Raw genomic sequence first — 6023 nt, forward strand, 5'->3', positions numbered from 1 at the left:
CCTACACAGAAAATTCTTGGCCCAGAGGGGCTTCTCTGTCTCCTTTAGTGAACAATTCTACACAAACTGTTAAGCAAATAGAAGAGGAGGGTGCAGCCCTTCACTCACTTTATGAGGCCAGCATGACCTCAAGACCAAACAATATCAATCCATCACAAGAAAAGTAAACTACAGATTGATTCCCCTCATGGACATAGATGCAAATGTCCTTAACCAATTTTAGAAAATCAAATTTAGCAATATATAAACAGAATAAGACATCATTACCACGTGGACCTCGTGCCAAGAATACGTGGTTGGTTTAACATTCAAAAAAACATTGTAATTCATCCTATTAACAGAGCACAAAGAAAGGTCATCTCCATAGATACTGAAAAAATTGATATAGTTTAATATAGATTCATGATAAAAATTCTTAGGAAACTAGTAATGGAAGAGAACTTTCTCGACATGATAAAGGATATCTACCATAAAATCCCTACAGCTAACATCATACTTAATGGTGAAAGAGTGAATGTTTTCTAAGACTGGTAACTAGATAAGGCTATTCATTCTTACCATCACTTTTATTCAATATTATTCTGGAGGTCCTAGCCAGTGTAGACCAGGCAAAGCAAGGAAATAAAAGTTACACAGACTGAAAACAAAGGAATAAGACTGTCCTTATTCACAGAGAACATAATTGTTTATGTAGAAAAACCTAGGGAATTTGTAGAGATATTACTAGAATTAATAAGTGAGTTTAGCAGGGTCCCTGGAAACAAAAAAATCCATTGTATTTCTACATACTAGCAATGCACAATCAGAAATGGAAATTAAAAAAATATTTAAAATATTACCAATATATAAAGCACTTAGAGATAATTTGACCTATCCGTATGTTCTTGGCAACCTCAAAGTCCCTGCAAGCTTTTTCAAAAATAGAAGTCAAGAAACAAATTCTAAAATTTATATGGAAAATGCAAATCACGTTGAACAATTTTGAAAAAGAACAAAGGGGGGAAAATGTCACAATCTGATTTAAAGACTGATTCTAAATTTATAGTAGTCAACAGTGTGCCATTGGCATAAGGATAAACATAGAGAAAAATAAGACACAATAGAGATTTTAGAAATAGACCTACTCATTTGGTTAATTTTTTACAAAGTTGCCAAGGTAATTTAATAGGGAAAGGACCAATTTTTTGGCAATGCTTACTTGAACCATTGGATATCCATATTAAAAAAGTGAACCCTGGCTCTTATGTCACAGTGTGCACCAAATCAACTCAAAGTGGAAAACAAATCTAGATATAAGAGCAAAGGTCCCAAAACATCTAGAAGAAAACAGCAGATTTTTTTGTGATCTTGGAGTAGTCAAAGAACTCATAGTTTGGACATAAAACCATAAAAGAAAAAAATGGTAAGTCACATTTCATCAAAATTAAAAACTTTGGGGGCACCTGGGTGGCTCAGTCGTTAAGCGTCTGCCTTCGGCTCAGGTCATGATCCCAGGGTCCTGGGATCGAGCCCCGCATCGGGCTCCCTGCTCAGCAGGAAGCCTGCTTCTCCCTCTCCCATTCCCCCTGCTTGTGTTCCCTCTCTCGCTGTGTCTCTCTCTGTCAAATAAATAAATAAAATCTTTAAAAAAAAAAAAAAAAAAAAAAAAAAAAATTAAAAACTTTGGTTCCTAAATAGACATTGTTAAGAAAACATAAAGGCAATCAATAAACCGGAGAAAATACATGCCAAACAATGAACTACTTGTATGCAGAATAAATTAAGAACATTTACAGCTCAAGAAAAGAAAAACATGATTAAAAAATGGACAAAAGTTTGAATTCACATTTCACCAAAGAAGATGTACAGTTGGAAAATAGCCCCATGAAAAGATGCTGAACATTATTAGTATTAGGGAAATGCAAAATCAAACCATAATGAAATGGGGTGCCTGGCTGGCTCAGTAGGTAGATCATGTGGCTCTTGATCTCAGGTTGTAAGTTGGAGCCCCACATAGGGTGTAGAGATTACTTAAAAATAAAATCTTAAAAAAAACCCCATAATGACATGAAATACCACTATGCATTATTAGAATGGCTAAAATTAAAATGACTGACCACAGCAAGTGTTGGTAAGGCTATGTAGCCACAGGAATTCTCATACATGACCGTGGGAATGCCAAATGGCACAGGCACTCTGGAAAAACAGTTTATTTACCCAATGGAGATGGAACCGTGTGTTCACACAAAGATTTGTACTTGAATGTTCAGAGCAGCTGTTTTCATAATAGCTAAAAACTACCAAACCCCCACATGTTCATCAATGCGTGAATAGGTAAACATGTTGTAGTATAACAATGAAAAGGGATTCTTCTCAAATAAAAAGGTTAAGAGGAACCACTGATATACACAATGACATAGATGAATTTCAAAAGCATTATGGTAAGGAAAAGAACATGGACACAAAGAATATATATAGTATGTGAAGTTTTCCCTTTCTGTGAAACTCTATCAAAGCCAGAATGATAGTGACGGAAAGCAGATCAGTGGGCTTCAGAGCATCAAGGGGCAGAGTAGGGGACTAACTGCAAAGGGCCACAGACTTTTTGGTGGTGATGGATATTCCATAATTCTCATGATTGCGGTCACACAACTGTGTACATTTTTCAAAACTCACTGAAAGATGCACATGCAGTAGGTGAATCTTACTGTGTATAAATTGTACCTCACTAATGCTGATTACATATACACATGCAGGATAGGCTGAGATCTTGCAGTATAGGTCTTACTCATTCAAGTTTCAGAAGGAGAAGAGAAAAATCAGAGAGCATCAATATTTGACATGGTTAACAATTTTCAAGAACTTTGAAAGACATCAATGCACAGACAGTGAGAATCCAGATGAATTCTGAGCAAAAGAAAACAAACCAGCATCTAGAAACATCTTAGAAAAATTAGATATTACCTAAGACAGAGGAATCTTTAAGAAGCATGAGAGAATGTATTGAATATCTTGAATGACAGTCGGACTTCTACTTAATAACAACAGAAAAAAATATAAGTTTGTGGGCTATGGAAAAGCAATTGACAAACTAGAATTATATACCCAGCGAAATACCTTTTATAAAAATGGCGGACAAATGAAAGATGTTTCATACAAACATAAACACAAACTTCTTCCCCCTAATAGACGTATCCTAAATTAGTAAACTATCAAGAACATAACATAAGCAGATAGAAAATGATCCCAGGTGGAAGATTTGAGATATAAGAGCAAATTAAGGGTATAAAAATATGTGGCTTAATATAAGCAATCTTTGACTATGTAAGAAATTAATAAAACCCCGTGGGACTAGACAAGGAGAAAACTAGAACATTCTACAGTAATGGGAGAGGAAGTGTTTTGTGAGAAATTCCTGCATGTGTGAGCCAAGAGGAATAAACAAGAATGTTCATGACAGCAGTATGTGTAATAACAAAAGTTGAAAATAACTCTAACTTCATCAATAATAGGATGGATGTGTGGATAGTCATATGATGGCATATTTTACAGCACGAATTATAGCTAAGTGCAGCACCCTGGTTGAACTCCAAGAAAGTAATATTGAGGTACAAAAAAAAAAAAAAAAAGCAAGTGATAGAAGAATATATACTGTTATCATTCACGTCGTTAAAGTTTAAAAACATGCAAAATGAAATTGCCAGTATGCATATAGACAATGTGGTAAAATGATTCAGAACAGCAAAATTCAGCATAATGGCTACATTGGTGAGGAAGGAATGGACAGTATCTCAAAAGCGCCAAAAGGGATTTCAGAGACCATTTTGTTGTTCATTTTCTGAAAGTAGGAGGTGAGTCCATGGGTGTTCTTTAGTTTAGGGTTCTTTGTCTCTTATGTGTATTTTGGGTATATACATATCCTATTTTGTTAATCAATTTCAAATTTATTTAGTTATTTTTAAAAATTTTATTTATTTATTTGTCAGAGAGGGAGAGAGAGGGGGAGAGGGAGAGAGAGGCAGGCAGAGGGAGAAGCAGGCTCCCTGCTGAGCAAGGAGCCCGACACGGGACTCGATCCCAGGACACTGGGATCATGACCTGAGTCAAAGGCAGACGCTTAACTGACTGAGCCACCCAGGTGTCCCTCAATTTTTAATTTAAAAGTACCAGGGAATCTGGAACATTCAGATGTCATTTCCAATGTCCCCAATTACCAGATGGGGTGCGCTGTGGTTTAGGGTTGATGAAAAGATGACGTGAGTAGAGGCCAGATCAGTGCAGGAGAAGCCCCTGGGATGGGGAGGAAGGGCTGAAGGAAGGTGAGGAGATGGCAGGGAGGGGCCTCTCAGATTAAATTCTATTTTGGTATAAAACCCCTGTAAGAATCAGTGACTAGTTTCCATCTTATAATGGAGCTAAAGTCTAAAATACAAGTGGTACAGTGGACAATTGTAAAAGCCAAGAACACTGAACTCAGAACATTCTTGTATCAGAAATGAGTACATGGAGGTCCTAAAACACCCTTATCTATCTTCAGGGTTAAGTCTGCAAAAACACGGGTAAGGATCAAATTGTCCCACAAAAGCCGGCATAGTGCTTCACAATCCAGCTGTTTATCCTTTCCCTCCGGTTCACTCCCTTTTCCATAGTTTCCCTCATGCATATTTGCCAGGTAGTTTTATCATAAGTTCTATTTCAAAATTTCCATAAATTTTAATACCTAAAAATGAACATACTAAGATACCACTGACCACTAGGACCAGAATCATCCAGTAAGGGTGGGAATCCCCTCGACATTATGCTGTGATGCGCCCCTTCACAAGCTTCTTGAAATCCCCTGCCTGATCAAGCTGTTCTTTTTCCTTCCTTGTCTACTTTTATAGGTACTGAGAGATGCAGTGAGCTATGTAGACCATTTCTTTTGGATGAAACTTTCTTTTCAGCCTAGCAATCTTCATTAAATCTTAGCCCAGCTGAAGACTTCAGGTAATTTTCCCTAAATACTTTCTTTTTTTTTTGTCTAGAAAATCATCATCCATGTAAGTTTTATTTTTATTTAATTCTTTTCAACGTATGTTATATGGCATATATCGAATTCTATGATTATAATCCACGAATTCACTCCCTTAAAATAAAAAACTCTTTTGTATCTTAACTTTGTTGATGGAAATCTTTGTCAAGTGTGTTTTGTACATTCATGCCTGCCTTCTTAAATAGAATATAACATAACGTGCTATATTCTTGATAACGGGAGGTCACGGTGATGGACATCAATCAGGTTTTGTGCTGAGTGATTCTAGAGCTTTTGTCCTTGTACACATATCCCCATTGCTGTGCATCTTCAGCCTGCCATTATATGTTGATTTTTCTTTTTCCCTGTTATATTAGGCTGTTAGCTATTATATAACAGCTTTCCTGACTCTCTATAGTTTCCTGCATTTTGTGTGTGTTGATCAGGAAGCAAGGCAACTTGTTAGAATTAACGTATAAACTAAGAGTAAATAGGTTATGAAGGAGGGCCTGCTTTTTCTCATTCAAATTTAGTGGAAGCTATATTAGATTTTATCTTGGATCCTTTCCAGAGAACATTTTCTAAGCTTCTTCTGAATAAAATATGTTAACATCTTAGGAAGGTGAAATTTTGCATAGAGGTTAAGGGACCTTCGGAGCTAAACTCTGTGGCTTTAAATCCTGTGAATTTGGATGAGTCACTTACTCTTTGCTTCACTTTCCTCACCCCTAAAGTGGGCATAGTAATAATATCACTGCATAGGATCTTTATGAAGATCAGTCAAGCGAATCTTGTTCAAGTCAAGTTCATCAAGCACGGAGAACATTTCGGGAGCTAAAATTCTATGACTTAATCACTTGCAATTCAGAAACAAGGTTGATTACCTTTGTAGGATAGCCTATGAAAACTTTCTTAATCAACGCTGTTGCTGAATTACAGCACCTGCCGTCGGATACAGTTTAACAGTCGCTCGGTGGTGCCGTCGTTTGAGGTTGCAGTTTGCAGCCTTGGGGACATTTCCGTATCACAGAGG

The sequence above is a fragment of the Halichoerus grypus genome, chromosome 8 (genome assembly GCF_964656455.1).
Source record: "Halichoerus grypus chromosome 8, mHalGry1.hap1.1, whole genome shotgun sequence".
In the NCBI taxonomy this organism is placed as follows: Eukaryota; Metazoa; Chordata; class Mammalia; order Carnivora; family Phocidae; genus Halichoerus; species Halichoerus grypus.